Genomic DNA, 16,681 nt, shown 5'->3' with positions numbered 1-16,681 from the left:
CACAGAATGGGTTTTGAGCTCAAGTGTGTGTAGATGAACTGCAAGGTGTGTAAGTAAGTGTTCATGGAGTGCTTCAAGTGTAAAATCTGTATGATTTGTGCAGTTAAAGTGCTAATTTTGTCTACGAGAAAGAAAAGTACTACAGAAGAATTATAAAGGATTGGCACATTGTCTGCCTTTGCTGATGACACAGTTGGCTAATTTGTAAAACACTGGTCTATTAAGTTGCAGAGGGTGGTTGAACTTGGTTAGTAGACTTGGTACCTGTTTCTGTGTCCTGCTGAAGACAAGGACGGCTTGATACCACTGTCAAAGCCCAGTTTATTAAGAAAAGCATCCATGGAAGAAGAAGTGTTGATTCGAAAATGGTTCTCCTCCAATTTCTCTCCACTTGCTAGAAATACAGAGTCTCCATTATAGCACACAACAGAGTGTTAAAGTCGGGGATGGAAGAGCATGAAAATGGGAAGTTTACTTATGGAGAGAACTGAGAAATATCCTGTGTGCAGACACCAGTGTAGGACGATTGAATACATTTAAATAATGCCTCTAGATTGCTGGCATTTATCTGTGCCTCAGTGGCCTAATGGATAAGGCACTGGCCTCCTAAGCCAGGGATTGTGGGTTCGAGTCCCGTCTGAGGTGCAAACCAATGTTCACTCTTACTTTTCCAGAAAAATAAATATATTTATTACATGCTTCCTCTCAGATGTTTATGAGGTATTAGGAACTTTGAAATGGTACCATTTTACTTCTGTACTCGTCAGAGTCATGTTGATGTTCTGGAACTACAAAGTCGATTTTTGAAACACCTGTCTTTGTCAGATGCATTTTTGACCCGACAGAAGATATTCCTTTGGAAAAAATTATTTGAATTGGATTGGTGTAACTGTTGTTCCTAGAGGTGGTGAAAGGCTTTCAGCTACTTAAATAGGGCAAGCCGGGTTTCATGAAACGTATACAGCCTTTGAGTGTGTGTAAATTGGAATAGCCAGGAAGGAGCAGTTTGTACTACTTTCAAAACAGTTTCTCTCCACTTCTGGAAACATCCAGAGCTAAATAAAGCATAAACTGAGCTTTAATCTCATGAAGAAAGAGGTTTAAATGCAAAAATGAAAACAATAGCTTATCGTACTGGTGACATTCTCATTATATAAATTCCAAAAAAGTGATTTAATTGAAAGGAGCTGAAAAAAAACAACAATGGTTTGTAAACCTAAATAACTATAAATAATATATTTTCCAACCTTGCATACCACCCACAGTATAAAAATAAATGCAGCAGGACACATGACCGCGTGGACTAATGGATAAGGTGTCTGACTTCGGGTCAGAAGATAGAGGGTTCGAGTCCCTTCGTGGTCGTTTTTTGCCAATTGTCACATAATTCAGGTTTCCATTCAGAATGGAAGCAGGCTCTTCCAATACTCTTATAGCCATCATGTTCTCAATCCTAATTAATAAAAAAGTGGAGTACATACTGCACAGTCATTTAGATTGCATCTTCAGTCTAAAATCTAGTGCATTTAAGTGGCATTAAAAAGTGCTTCTATGTACACGCACTGAATATGTACTAGGTTTGCAGAATTTTGACTTCACAGAATGGGTTTTGAGCTCAAGTGTGTGTAGATGAACTGCAAGGTGTGTAAGTAAGTGTTCATGGAGTGCTTCAAGTGTAAAATCTGTATGATTTGTGCAGTTAAAGTGCTAATTTTGCCTACGAGAAAGAAAAGTACTACAGAAGAATTATAAAGGATTGGCACATTGTCTGCCTTTGCTGATGACACAGTTGGCTAATTTGTAAAGCACTGGTCTATTAAGTTGCAGAGTGTGGTTGAACTTGGTTAGTAGACTTGGTACCTGTTTCTGTGTCCTGCTGAATACAAGGACGGCTTGATGCCACTGTCAAAGCCCAGTTTATTGAGAAAAGCATCCATGGAAGAAGAAGTGTTGATTCGAAAATGGTTCTCCTCCAATTTCTCTCCACTTGCTAGAAATACAGAGTCTCCATTATAGCACAGAACAGAGTGTTAAATTCGGGGATGGAAGAGGATGAAAATGGGAAGTTTACTTATGGAGAGAACTGAGAAATGTCCTGTGTGCAGACACCAGTGTTGGATGAATCAATACATTTAAATAATGCCTCTAGATTGCTGGTATTTGTCTGTGCCTCAGTGGCCTAATGGATAAGGCACTGGCCTCCTAAGCCAGGGATTGTGGGTTTGAGTCCCATCTGAGGTGCAAACCAATGTCCACTCTTACTTTTCCAGAAAAATAAATATATTTATTACATGCTTCCTCTCAGAAGCTTATGAGGTATTAGGAACGTTGAAATGGTACCATTTTACTTCTGTACTCGTCAGAGTCATGTTGATGTTCTGGAACTACAAAGTCGATTTTTGAAACACCTGTCTTTGTCAGATGCATTTTTGACCCGGCAGAAGATATTCCTTTGGAAAAAATTATTTGAATTGGATTGGTGTAACTGTTGTTCCTAGAGGTGGTGAAAGGCTTTCAGGCACTTGAATAGGGCAAGTCAGGATTCATGAAACATATACAACCTTTGAGTGTGTGTAAATTGGAATATCCAGGAAGGAGCAGTTTGTACTACTTTCAAAAAAGTTTCTCTCCACTTCTGGAAACATCCAGAGCTATATAAAGCATAAACTGAGCTTTAATCTCATGAAGAAAGAGGTTTAAATGCAAAAATGAAAACAATAGCTTATCGTACTGGTGACATTCTCATTATATAAATTCCAAAAAAGTGATTTAATTGAAAGGAGCTGAAAAAACCCCACAATGGTTTGTAAACCTAAATAACTATAAATAATATATTTTCCAACCTTGCATACCACCTACAGTATAAAAATAAAAGCAGCAGGACACATGACCGCGTGGACTAATGGATAAGGCGTCTGACTTCGGATCAGAAGATAGAGGGTTCCAGTCCCTTCGTGGTCGGTTTTTGCCAATTGTCACTCAATTCAGGTTTCCATTCAGAATGGAAGCAGGCTCTTCCAATGCTCTTATAGCCATAATGTTCTCATTCCTAATTAATAAAAAAGTGGAGTACATACTGCACATTCATTTAGATTGCATCTTCAGTCTAAAATCTAGTGCATTTAAGTGGCATTAAAAAGTGCTTCTATGTACACGCACTGAATATGTACTAGGTTTGCAGAATTTTGACTTCACAGAATGGGTTTTTAGCTCAAGAGTGTGTAGATGAACTGCAAGGTGTGTAAGTATGTGTTCATGGAGTGCTTCAAGTGTAAAATCTGTATGATTTGTGCAGTTAAAGTGCTAATTTTGCCTACGAGAAAGAAAAGTACTACAGAAGAATTATAAAGGATTGGCACATTGGCTGCCTTTGCTGATGACAAAGTTGGCTAATTTGTAAAGCACTGGTCTATTAAGTTGCAGAGTGTGGTTGAACTTGGTTAGTAGACTTGGTGCCTGTTTCTGTGTCCTGCTGAAGACAAGGACGGCTTGATACCACTGTCAAAGCCTGTTGTATAACTCCTATATATCCCTATATCGTGTTAAGTTAGCATAGGTACGTTTGAGATTTAAACGCCATTTTTCCTTTCTTGCAACTTCTGCACACGACCCTCATTTGTTGACTTAGCTTTCAACCTAGTAGTTTGGCGTGGTGAATGTGAGAATAATATGTTATTGCTCTGATATCTGCTTTGTTTAATAAAACATGTCTGCACGGAGAGTGCTGAAGTTTCAGGAGCAACACGATATGGAATTGTTATGAGGTCTGATCTCCACGCCTTCATAGTCATAACACAAGTGCAGCCTTTGCCAACTTGGGCTTGAGGCGGGATTGATATTGCTTTGCACGAGAATTGTTAACACACTTGATGCGGTGCACATGCAGAGAGAGCTGGTGTATGCTGATGTGATTCCTACATGCTAGGACACTAAGGTATGGGCCCGCCCTAAAACAACCCAAAGAGACCTTCTTAGATAATAATATAATATATGTGTTAGGGAGGGTGAGATATAAGTGTTGTTAACTCTTATTCATTACAGCATGTTAACATGCTGTCACCATTCGCTTTTTATGTCTTAGTAACTATGCTGATAATTTTGCTACTGATAATAAGTATACTTGTATTATCAAAGATACTGCGCCTGAGAAGACGGCATTAGTAAATAAACATTTCAAATGCACATGTGTCTTCTTTACTCCATGTTCTGGTTTGTAATGATAATATAACGAAAGAGTGTTCATGAGTCCCACGTACCCTGAGGTACTGTAAGTTCATGTTCTGGTTTGTCTAAACATTGGGTGTTTGATATGTCCAATGAGACACTGTAGCTAGCTCGGTAAGGGGTGAGTTGGTTGCTAAGGTAAGTTTTGGGACACCCTAATTTGCCGAGGTTCCACTCCTCTGTGCACAGTTCTGTGTGAGTACAGAAACCCTGCAACATGGCGCCCAACGGTTTCGGTGGTCTTATATCATGACACTCGAGTAGTTTATCATTCATGCCTTAACCCCTTCACATCCGTTTCCGGAAAACGGGGTGTTGGTGAAACCTACCTATTTTTTGAAATAGGTCTTTATTCAAGCTTGATTCTTACTTAAACGGTTTCTTTGAATTACTACCCAGTTGTGCTACAAAGTATTCTTTGTGTTTTCTTGTTTCCAATTCTGTGATGGCGGCAGCGGTGGCTATTGCGCAGCATAGTCGCGTAGCGGTACGCAACCATCTTCAGACGTACCAGGTCCCAGTAGATGGGATGGCTGTGATTTTCGTGGTAAGTGCAGATCCGGCGTTTCCTTACGAGTTGTTTTACTCTTGGGTTACGTTTCCGGCTGTGGACGCTAATTCTGGTTTGTTCCACTCCTACACCGCCTCGGATGTCCCGGCTGAATATACGCCATACAGGGCATTGGAAATACCTATTGATCATTGGCAGCATCGAGTTTGGTTTGATGGCGCCCTCCCCCACTCTTTGTCCCGTGCGAGGTTAGGTCCACTCTCGATTCCAGGTACGAATTGGCCTGCATTGGGTGGCTTTACCCCGCACCCGATTCACGGGGCTTGTACCCTGGCAGAAATTCGCAGGCTTCATGTAGTTTCCATTTCCGTGATTCGTGCTTTAGTGCAATACATCGGTCGACATCTTCCTGGTGGTCCCCAGGGGGGTGCGGCCGCTCCCATGGAACGAGGCGGAATGCGTCTCAATCCAGTGATGGTAAATTCGGTTTTTGGTGCGCGTCCTGTTGACAACGATGACTTCCCATTCTGGCTAGCGGAGAAGTTTGATCAACTGGAGGCGGTTTTTCCGAATTCTACTCCTGCTGATAAACATAGAATGTTGACGATTACTCTACCGAAGGATATTACTCCTGAACTTGCTGACTGTGACAGCTGGGGAAAAACATTTGCGGCAGTTTATACAAGGTGCTTCGGCACCCCGTCTATGACTGCCCTGCCTGAAATCGTTCGACGTGTTCAGAATGATCACGGTCCAGAGGCAGCGGTTGAATTGGGTATGCGCCTGTGTGGTTCTTTTGAGATTGTAAGTGAGCTCATTCTCTCCAATGTTAAAGGAGATGCAGTTAACTTTCAGGTGTCGAATGCTTTGGCTGCTCTGCCCGATGCCGACAAACCCCGCCAGTTAGCAAAGATTGTGGTGGCCGCTTATAAAACGATTGGCCGCACAAGTAGAGGTCTGAAATATTTTCCAGTGAAGGAGAAAAAACAACCACAGGGGCAATCTGCAGTGACAGATGCCCAGCCAAAGTCCAAGAAACAAAATTGGCCTAAAAAACAGACACAGGGGAAGCAGACAATGCAGACTCAGGGTTCTTTTCCTGCGATACAAGCTCCTGCGCCATCCGAAAAAGTTTATGATTTGCGCGACCGCGCGATGATTAAATCACCTGATCGTTTTCAGGGTTCTGATCAACGCTCTCCTCGTTCCTTTCAGGACACATCGGCCCAGAAAACCGGTGGAGGAGGAGGGGGTGGACGTGGACGTGGTGGCCAACAAGGACGTGGTCAGTCCCGCCAGACGGACGGCGCAGTGAAGCAGGAGGATTCTACGCCTCGGCGTCCGCAGTTTGCGAAAAAGAAAGTCGCAGCCTTAACAGCGCATCGATATGCCACAGATAGTGAGAACGCGGCTTCGGAATCTGACGTGGGCTCTGACCTTGCTGGACAGCGCGGCGGAGATAACCATAGTCAGAGAGGCGCTGCGTCCACTACTGAGGGTGACAGCGACTGAAGTCTACGTTGTGATAGAAACAGCGGATACGAGACTTGCTCCCCCTGAAAGACTATATGAAATTGTCCTGTTAATTGAAGGTGACATACAGCGTACCGTTAAAGGTGTATTTTGGGAGAATCTGTCTTCTACATATGATATTTTACTTTCGGAGGCTGACTGGCCCCCACCTTTTGTGCTCGCGGCGCCGCGAGGGGAGGAGGTAATCCTACCCAGTTTCGCGAACACTGTCTCGAAAGAGCATGCGCAGCATTTTGCAGAAGAGTGGGCTCGGGCTCTCGCGCCGGCTCTGTACCGTAACCAATGTGGTTGGGATAAATTGTCGCCTTGCCACGAAATTCCGTTGCGGTCTCAGCCGCAGCCTCAACCTCAATATCCCATTCGGCGTGAAGCAAAATCTTCCGTCGCGGAAATCCTTGAACAATTGGAATATCAGGGAGTTATTGAAACGTGTGTGTCACCGATGAATAATCCCCTTTTTACTGTGAATAAACCTGACGGATCATATCGTTTGGTTTTGGATTACCGGCATTTGAACTCGCATTGCCGTAACTGTGCAGTACAGAATACCCACGGCTCTGCCCTAGTGGATAGTCTCGTGCGTAAGCGTTTCAAGACAACGCTTGACATATCCAATGGTTTTTATGCCCACAGATTGGACAGCTTTAGCTCCCAATGGACCAGTTTTACAAGCGCTGGAGTCCAAAAGCAATTCCGGCGTCTTCCAATGGGCTACAAGAATAGTCCTGGTGTATTTACCGCTCGAATTGTCTCTATTCTGGAGGCACTCGACCCTGATGCTTTTTCGTATGTGGATGACATATATCTCACAGACGACGATATTTGGGAGCATCTGTGTCGTGTGAATTCTCTTGTTTGCAACTTCGCAGACATGGGTTACAAATTCAACTTTGCAAAATCGCACATTGCTGAACACACAGTGTTGTTTTTGGGCTATGAGCTCGACAATGAAGGTAGAGGTTTGGCTCCTCACTTCTTGGAGAAGTGCGCACAATTGCGCGCACCAACATCTCTGAAAAAATTACAATCCTTACTGGGCTTTTTGAATTTCGGCAGAACTTACATTCCGGAATATGCCCAGCGTATCAAGCCTTTGTATGCTTTGATACAACCAACTTTCTCAAAATCATGCTGGCTGCCTGAGCATTCAGCCATTTTGCAATCCTTGCAGGCTGATCTGCTCGCTTCTAAATATTTACTGACTCGTGATAACCACACCAACCTGGTCATAAGAATAATTCCTGGGACGGTGGGTTTCACGTACCTCACTTTTAATGAAGGTGACACTGTACCTATTGCTTACAAGTCACACTTGTACACCTCGGCTGAGATGCGGTTTCCCACCATAGAAAAGGTTTTAACTGCTGTACAGATGGCTATTCTAAAGGAACGAGCTCTGTCGCAGGGGAAGCGCATGCTAGTGGTAACACCCTGTCCTCATTTAGAGGCAGTCACGAAAGCCAGTGTACCAAATTCAAAGGCTTTGCACCCTCGGTGGATACAGTGGGCTGCGTCATTGTCATCCGCAGATGTCATGTTTATTTTTGACGCTTCCTTACGGTCGCAGGAGTACTTGCAGTATGAATTCGTTCATCCTGCTCCTCTGGCGATGCGACCTTTGGAAGACTTCCATTGCATCATTTACACTGATGGGTCGGCGCAGGTTGCGCATGGCTCTAAACATGCCTACGTTTCCGCATGCGCCATTGTGGTCGGTGCTATGTTGAATGATGAGTTCATTTCCAGGGAGGTACACACGTTGCCCTTGGGCGATTGCACCGCACAATTGGCAGAGCTTCGTGCTCTCTTACTAGCTTTGGAGTACGCAGATCCAAGTGTTACTACTCTAATTGTAAGTGATTCTTACTACTGTGTCCAGTCTTACAATGAAAACTTGTTCTTTTGGATTCAAAATGATTTTCATGATTCCAAGGGTAGCACAATAAAACATAAAATGATCTGGGTTCGAGTGGCAGAGCTTAAGGCTATGTTGCCACTCGTTTATGTGATTCATACTCTCGGTCATCAGCGCGTGGGAGTTCACGCTGTTGGCAACTCGCTTGCTGATGAAGCGGCGAAATCAGCAGTATCTACATACTTAGTTGCAGCAGTTACTAGGTCTAAAACCAAGATTGATAGCGACATCTTGGCAGCGATTGCTGCCTCTGAGAAGGGAAGTAAACATCCTCCGGGATTCCCTTCGAAGTATAAATACCACTTAAGTCCCGAAAAGGTTCCTTTTGTGACAATTCCTGATGTTGGGGAACGGCTGATTCCCAACTCGGATCGCAGAGCAGACTTGATTACAGCGGCTCATGAAGGTGTGGCGTCTGCGCATGCGGGCGTCTCGGCCACTGTAACTCAATTACAATTACGTTTCTGGTGGCGGGGACTGTACAAACAGACGCGTGATTATGTCCTTCTGTGTGACATATGCCAGCAGATTAAACCTTCAACTGCTACGCGTCCGCCTCAGACTCAGTTGTACATTTCTAATAAACCACTAGGCTGTGTTTATTTAGATCACTGCGGTCCATTTTCATCTGATACTGCGTATAAATACATCTTAGTAGCAGTTGACTCATGCACACGCTTTGTGTGGGTATGGCCACATCGCAGCGCTGATTCCCGGACTGTCATCAGAGATTTGCGTATCTTTATAGGGATTTTTGCCTGTGGTGCCTTCCATTCGGATCAGGGTCCGGCTTTCGCCTCTAAGGCGTATAAGGATGCCATGACTTCGATGGGGGTCCAAGTCAAGTTTTCGTCACCCTACAGACCCGAGGGTAATAGTGTAGTTGAACGAATGAACCGTGATTTAAAGCAATCTTTGACAGCCCGAGTTATAGGCACTGGCAGAAACTGGCTGGCTCACCTCTATGGCGTGCAGCGTGCTCTTAATAATCTCCCTAGAAGGTCTCTGGGTGGGCGGACCCCATACGAAATGCTCTTTGGCATCAAGATGTTCGTCCCTGACCTTGACGGTCTAGACTCGGTGGTTCGCGCCACTTCCTTTGACGCAGATGAACATTGCAATGTTTTACAGAATCTACAAAAGACGAGAGACACTCTTGCAAAGGAACATTTGCCCTCCACATCGGATGATGCGTTGCAGATCCCGGTAGTTGGCTGGCTACCCCAAGTTGGAGAACTGGTTCGAGAGAAGATCGACAACAAGAAAGAGTTTGGTCCCTCCTATCGAGCTCCGGTCCCAGTGCTTGGAGTGAAGGGCACAAGAACAGTCATTTTACCACCACTTCCAGGTCGTAAGGAAAACAGGTTTATTTCTATTGACAATGTCAAGATACACAGAGTGGCCGATTCTTCTTAGCATGACACCGGCTGTTTCCTGTCCTTCCATTGTGAGAAATTCAATTATGCCCACTGCTTCTAATAATGAACCTGAGGTGGCCATCGAATTACCTGCTGTTTCCAGTCCATTATTGAATAATTTACCAGGAACTAACCTTGATGAGACAGACTATACATACCCCACTGATTTGTCCATGCCTGACATGCAAGCTCGTTTAGCCACGGAATCCAGATTTTCATTTGACTCTGCTTCCCTTGCCTCGAAAAAACCCTCTAAAATTGCAGTATATGCTAGCCTGTTTAAAAAACATTTTTTGATACCTCCTTGGATATACATTTGGCTGGTCCTTTTTTCAGTTTACCTTTTTATGTCAATTGGTTTTGTGTTTTATTTTTTTCGCATTATGAATGGACACTATGTCGAGGAGAGAACTTGCATTACTCATTTGAATGGAACTTTGGCCCCACTTTCCTCTTCACATTCTACACACAGATTAAAAAGAGACTTGACTTTGGTTAACATCACAGCGTGGCCTGTTCTGGATGGAATCGCGTGGGATGCAGTTCGTTTTCAGATACATGGTCCAACAGAAGTCGTTAATGTCCCTAATGTACTAAGAGTTAATATGGGGGATGTGGTGAAACAAAACATTCGTTCTGATGATTGGGATGTTAATGCTGTGGAAAGTTTGTTTTCTGATTTGAAATATTATGCTGCTTTTGATGCTGAGGATTTATATTTAGAATCTGCTAATTATGGTGAATTGTTCTGTTACCAACATTATGGCAATCACTTCTTACACAAGACATCTTCCCGAAGGGATGCGGTTAATTTTACTCAGTGGGAACATTGCCCAGCACCAACACAAGGGAGTTCAGAAACGTTTCTTAAAAAGTATACTTATTTCACTGACTTTAATCAGTCCAATCCCGAGTCCTTTTATTTTAAATTTCACAAACAACCACTGTCCAAGGTTCGACTTACAAATACAAAATTGTTATATTCAAAGGCCTTCCTGGATCAATTAGTTACTGGAGGGTATGAGTTATGGAAGGATACCATAGACCTTAAATCAGTTTGGGGCTCAAGGGCCTGGCAGGTACAAGGCACTGAGGCTTTGCACCGTGCATGTCTCATCCCAAATCATATGTGGTTTTTAAATGAAACCATTTCTCAGACCACGTGCTTTGGATTGGCTACATCTAAAAGGTTAAACACCCCGTCTTTCCCGGAGTTGGAGGAATATGAGAATTGGAGTAATTTTACTAATTTGTCCATTAGAGATATACAGGCTCTGCTTCTGAATTCCTCCTTTAACATTTCCAGTATGAATCCCAAGGGTTGGCTGCTTTGGCACCGTGGTGCTGATTCTTGCCAAAAGAGATTTTTAAATATAACTGACGGTTTTAAGACTGTTAGATCTGATCCCCGTTTTGATTTGAGTCATACTGTCACCTCTTACTCAGTTGGCAAGTTGTGTCAAGCTTGGCTGAAACATTCAACTTTACCTGCGGTTAAGTATCACCTTTCCAAACTGAATGCAGACGTGGATTTGAATGATTTCATTAAGGGCCCAGCTAGTGGCAGGTCTAAAAGGTGGTTATATGGTGTTTACAATGAAATTTGGAAACTCTCACAGATTGAGGCTGCTTCACGCCTTAGGGCTATTGATCAGGCAAATCTTGAGAAAGTGCTTGCAGTGGTTGACAATAGCATTAACGTGCTTTCCTCTAGAATTTACACATTAGATAATATTGTGTCGTCTGTTGTTGATATTGTGCATGATGAAGTGTCTGTATTATACCATGGTCAAAATCAATTACGTTCAATCATGCAGTTTGCATGGACACTACAGACTCTAAAAATGGGTAAAGTTCCCTGGGGATACATGAACGTTTCCTCTTTATTTGCACCGTTTAATTTGACAGACAAACAACGCTTGCTTTCAATGCGTGATGCTTCCTTTTCTATGCTCCATATTGAAAGATTGGAATCTTTACCTTTTTCTGTGGCAGAGACCACTGCTGCTACGTGGCTTATCCACGGTTTAATAACGCTGCCGTTTGCTTTATATAAGTTTTCAAATTGTATGAAATATGTGCCAATAGGTCGTTTTGAACCCTTAGGTAGCGGTTTTCTTCATGAGGTCTGGTCACTCCCATACACATACAGATGTTTCAAGGATGAACAAGAGGTTTATCTAACAGGGGATGAGTGTACTGAGACGCCAGATCATTCTTTAATGTGTAGACACATACAGTTACACGGTTCATGTAACAGGGACAGACCGAATATGGCTTGCGTTTTACAGGGCACGCCAGTTCCTGCTATCATCCCCACGTTTAAATTGTTAGAGAATGGTAGTTATTTAATGCTCAATAATGAAAACTGCTGTGGTTTAATTAAAGGTATAGCTTTCATAGTAACGGTTAGTGAGCGAGTTATTTGCTGCAGAAATGTTCTTTATCCTCCCACACGTGAACATAGGGAGTCTTCCATTTGGCCACAGATACCGACCTTGGGAGCAGAATTCAGCGGCATGGCTAGAATAAGAGCTCTATTGTCCCAGAAAGAGGTGGCCTTGAGCTCGGCCCGTGAAACTTTCGTGCTTCACATTGCTAACACCCGCACGGAGGTTCAGGCTCTTTTAAACACTGATTTGCCCTTGCATTTCGGAGCCATGGTCCGTTCTATCTTTAACGCATCCTCCACAACGGGCCTAGCACATTTTTTTAAAGTTGTTAGCGGTGGTCTCGTGACTTCCTTTGAGAAGATATTTGGAGTCATCCCTGCATTCTTCCATTCTATTTTTTCATCCTTATTTGGAGGGTTCCCGTTTTTGCTTGCATTAGCGGCTGGCGCATTGGTGGTTTTCTGCCTTTTTAAATATGGATGCCCTTCCTGTGCAAGACCACGCACGGCTACTACTGACGCGGTTTCGCAACCGCATGCTTGATTACTATGGCACACTGCCGTTAGCGACTCTAAGCACGGCGTTTGGATTATCTTTTCGGTTCTCCTATTTCACCTGTGTCCAGCCTGTATTTCGCTGTCTGACCTGTGATTTCCTTTGGGCCATTGATTTGTGTCTCTGCGGACCAGCATCTTCTGACGTCGATTTTGATCAACTGATGAGTCCTATCATTGCTCACGAGTTGGTTTGTTCTGACGAAAGGGTTATGGCCTTGGCGGTGGCACATGGACTAATGGGTCCCTGGGATGTGTTGTCGTCAGCGCAGAATTTCTTGGAACTAAGTTTTCTTGAGAACCCACCGAGCTGTCCTCTGATGGTTATAGAGGATCCGGTGCTGGAAGATCACGTATGTTCCTTTCATCTTTTAAATTGGATGGCTGAACTGTTTTCTGATGAGGACAGTGACTTCCTCCTGGAGGCTGTTGCAGCTTACTTTTCATATACGGTCTTATCATAGACACTGCCTCAAATTGACATGCTGATTGATAGCATTTCCTTGATTTTATTGACTTTTGGTCAAGACATTTTATTTTTTGCTTGCCTATTGGCTTGAGCCACAGTATATTTGTGGGCTATTTTTTTAGCATTAATTTTTATATTTGAATCTTTATTCATGCTCGTTTATAAATGGATTCTGCTCTCATGTGATGGCACTTCTGTTACCTTATTTAGTCCGTTCTCGGATCATGGGGGGGTGTTGTATAACTCCTATATATCCCTATATCGTGTTAAGTTAGCATAGGTACGTTTGAGATTTAAACGCCATTTTTCCTTTCTTGCAACTTCTGCACACGACCCTCATTTGTTGACTTAGCTTTCAACCTAGTAGTTTGGCGTGGTGAATGTGAGAATAATATGTTATTGCTCTGATATCTGCTTTGTTTAATAAAACATGTCTGCACGGAGAGTGCTGAAGTTTCAGGAGCAACACGATATGGAATTGTTATGAGGTCTGATCTCCACGCCTTCATAGTCATAACACAAGTGCAGCCTTTGCCAACTTGGGCTTGAGGCGGGATTGATATTGCTTTGCACGAGAATTGTTAACACACTTGATGCGGTGCACATGCAGAGAGAGCTGGTGTATGCTGATGTGATTCCTTCATGCTAGGACACTAAGGTATGGGCCCGCCCTAAAACAACCCAAAGAGACCTTCTTAGATAATAATATAATATATGTGTTAGGGAGGGTGAGATATAAGTGTTGTTAACTCTTATTCATTACAGCATGTTAACATGCTGTCACCATTCGCTTTTTATGTCTTAGTAACTATGCTGATAATTTTGCTACTGATAATAAGTATACTTGTATTATCAAAGATACTGCGCCTGAGAAGACGGCATTAGTAAATAAACATTTCAAATGCACATGTGTCTTCTTTACTCCATGTTCTGGTTTGTAATGATAATATAACGAAAGAGTGTTCATGAGTCCCACGTACCCTGAGGTACTGTAAGTTCATGTTCTGGTTTGTCTAAACATTGGGTGTTTGATATGTCCAATGAGACACTGTAGCTAGCTCGGTAAGGGGTGAGTTGGTTGCTAAGGTAAGTTTTGGGACACCCTAATTTGCCGAGGTTCCACTCCTCTGTGCACAGTTCTGTGTGAGTACAGAAACCCTGCAACAAGCCCAGTTTATTAAGAATAGCATCCATGGAAGAAGAAGTGTTGATTCGAAAATGGTTCTCCTCCAATTTCTCTCCACTTGCTAGAAATACAGAGTCTCCATTATAGCACACAACTGAGTGTTAAAGTCGGGGATGAAGAGGATGAAAATGGGAAGTTTACTTATGGAGAGAACTGAAAAAAGTCCTGTGTGCAGACACCAGTGTTGGACGAATGAATACATTTAAATAATGCCTCTAGATTGCTGGTATTTGTCTGTGCCTCAGTGGCCTAATGGATAAGGCACTGGCCTCCTAAGCCAGGGATTGTGGGTTCGAGTCCCATCTGAGTTGCAAACCAATGTCCACTCTTACTTTTCCAGAAAAATAAATATATTTATTACATGCTTCCTCTCAGAAGCTTATGAGGTATTAGGAACGTTGAAATGGTACCATTTTACTTCTGTACTCGTCAGAGTCATGTTGATGTTCGGAAACTACAAAGTCGATTTTTGAAACACCTGTCTTTGTCAGATGCATTTTTGACCCGACAGAAGATATTCCTTTGGAAAAAATTATTTGAATTGGATTGGTGTAACTGTTGTTCCTAGAGGTGGTGAAAGGCTTTCAGCTACTTAAATAGGGCAAGCCGGGTTTCATGAAACATATACAGCCTTTGAGTGTGTGTAAATTGGAATAGCCAGGAAGGAGCAGTTTGTACTACTTTCAAAACAGTTTCTCTCCACTTCTGGAAACATCCAGAGCTAAATAAAGCATAAACTGAGCTTTAATCTCATGAAGAAAGAGGTTTAAATGCAAAAATGAAAACAATAGCTTATCGTACTGGTGACTTTCTCATTATATAAATTCCAAAAAAGTGATTTAATTGAAAGGAGCTGAAAAAAAACAACAATGGTTTGTAAACCTAAATAACTATAAATAATATATTTTCCAACCTTGCATACCACCCACAGTATAAAAATAAATGCAGCAGGACACATGACCGCGTGGACTAATGGATAAGGTGTCTGACTTCGGGTCAGAAGATAGAGGGTTCGAGTCCCTTCGTGGTCGTTTTTTGCCAATTGTCACATAATTCAGGTTTCCATTCAGAATGGAAGCAGGCTCTTCCAATACTCTTATAGCCATCATGTTCTCAATCCTAATTAATAAAAAAGTGGAGTACATACTGCACAGTCATTTAGATTGCATCTTCAGTCTAAAATCTAGTGCATTTAAGTGGCATTAAAAAGTGCTTCTATGTACACGCACTGAATATGTACTAGGTTTGCAGAATTTTGACTTCACAGAATGGGTTTTGAGCTCAAGTGTGTGTAGATGAACTGCAAGGTGTGTAAGTAAGTGTTCATGGAGTGCTTCAAGTGTAAAATCTGTATGATTTGTGCAGTTAAAGTGCTAATTTTGCCTACGAGAAAGAAAAGTACTACAGAAGAATTATAAAGGATTGGCACATTGTCTGCCTTTGCTGATGACACAGTTGGCTAATTTGTAAAGCACTGGTCTATTAAGTTGCAGAGTGTGGTTGAACTTGGTTAGTAGACTTGGTACCTGTTTCTGTGTCCTGCTGAATACAAGGACGGCTTGATGCCACTGTCAAAGCCCAGTTTATTGAGAAAAGCATCCATGGAAGAAGAAGTGTTGATTCGAAAATGGTTCTCCTCCAATTTCTCTCCACTTGCTAGAAATACAGAGTCTCCATTATAGCACAGAACAGAGTGTTAAATTCGGGGATGGAAGAGGATGAAAATGGGAAGTTTACTTATGGAGAGAACTGAGAAATGTCCTGTGTGCAGACACCAGTGTTGGATGAATCAATACATTTAAATAATGCCTCTAGATTGCTGGTATTTGTCTGTGCCTCAGTGGCCTAATGGATAAGGCACTGGCCTCCTAAGCCAGGGATTGTGGGTTTGAGTCCCATCTGAGGTGCAAACCAATGTCCACTCTTACTTTTCCAGAAAAATAAATATATTTATTACATGCTTCCTCTCAGAAGCTTATGAGGTATTAGGAACGTTGAAATGGTACCATTTTACTTCTGTACTCGTCAGAGTCATGTTGATGTTCTGGAACTACAAAGTCGATTTTTGAAACACCTGTCTTTGTCAGATGCATTTTTGACCCGGCAGAAGATATTCCTTTGGAAAAAATTATTTGAATTGGATTGGTGTAACTGTTGTTCCTAGAGGTGGTGAAAGGCTTTCAGGCACTTGAATAGGGCAAGTCAGGATTCATGAAACGTATACAACCTTTGAGTGTGTGTAAATTGGAATATCCAGGAAGGAGCAGTTTGTACTACTTTCAAAAAAGTTTCTCTCCACTTCTGGAAACATCCAGAGCTATATAAAGCATAAACTGAGCTTTAATCTCATGAAGAAAGAGGTTTAAATGCAAAAATGAAAACAATAGCTTATCGTACTGGTGACATTCTCATTATATAAATTCCAAAAAAGTGATTTAATTGAAAGGAGCTGAAAAACCCCCACAATGGTTTGTAAAC

The 16,681-nt window shown here is 42.5% G+C and overlaps 4 non-coding genes across 4 annotated transcripts; all 4 read left to right on the top strand.

Moving 5' to 3' along the window:
- Positions 1-572: 572 nt before the first annotated feature.
- On the top strand, positions 573-645 carry TRNAR-CCU (transfer RNA arginine (anticodon CCU)). The gene has a single exon. It is a non-coding gene; the product is annotated as a tRNA-Arg (tRNA).
- A 1,523-nt stretch (positions 646-2,168) lies between these two features.
- TRNAR-CCU (transfer RNA arginine (anticodon CCU)) lies at positions 2,169-2,241 on the top strand. The gene has a single exon. It is a non-coding gene; the product is annotated as a tRNA-Arg (tRNA).
- Positions 2,242-14,441: 12,200 nt separating this feature from the next.
- Positions 14,442-14,516, top strand: TRNAR-CCU (transfer RNA arginine (anticodon CCU)). The gene has a single exon. It is a non-coding gene; the product is annotated as a tRNA-Arg (tRNA).
- Positions 14,517-16,037: 1,521 nt separating this feature from the next.
- On the top strand, positions 16,038-16,110 carry TRNAR-CCU (transfer RNA arginine (anticodon CCU)). The gene has a single exon. It is a non-coding gene; the product is annotated as a tRNA-Arg (tRNA).
- The last annotated feature ends 571 nt before the right edge of the window (positions 16,111-16,681 follow it).

The sequence above is a fragment of the Lissotriton helveticus genome, chromosome 5_1 (assembly GCF_964261635.1).
Source record: "Lissotriton helveticus chromosome 5_1, aLisHel1.1, whole genome shotgun sequence".
Lineage (NCBI taxonomy): Eukaryota > Metazoa > Chordata > Amphibia > Caudata > Salamandridae > Lissotriton > Lissotriton helveticus.
Note: the sequence above shows the minus strand (reverse complement) of the source record. Positions and strands in the feature narration are given on the sequence as shown.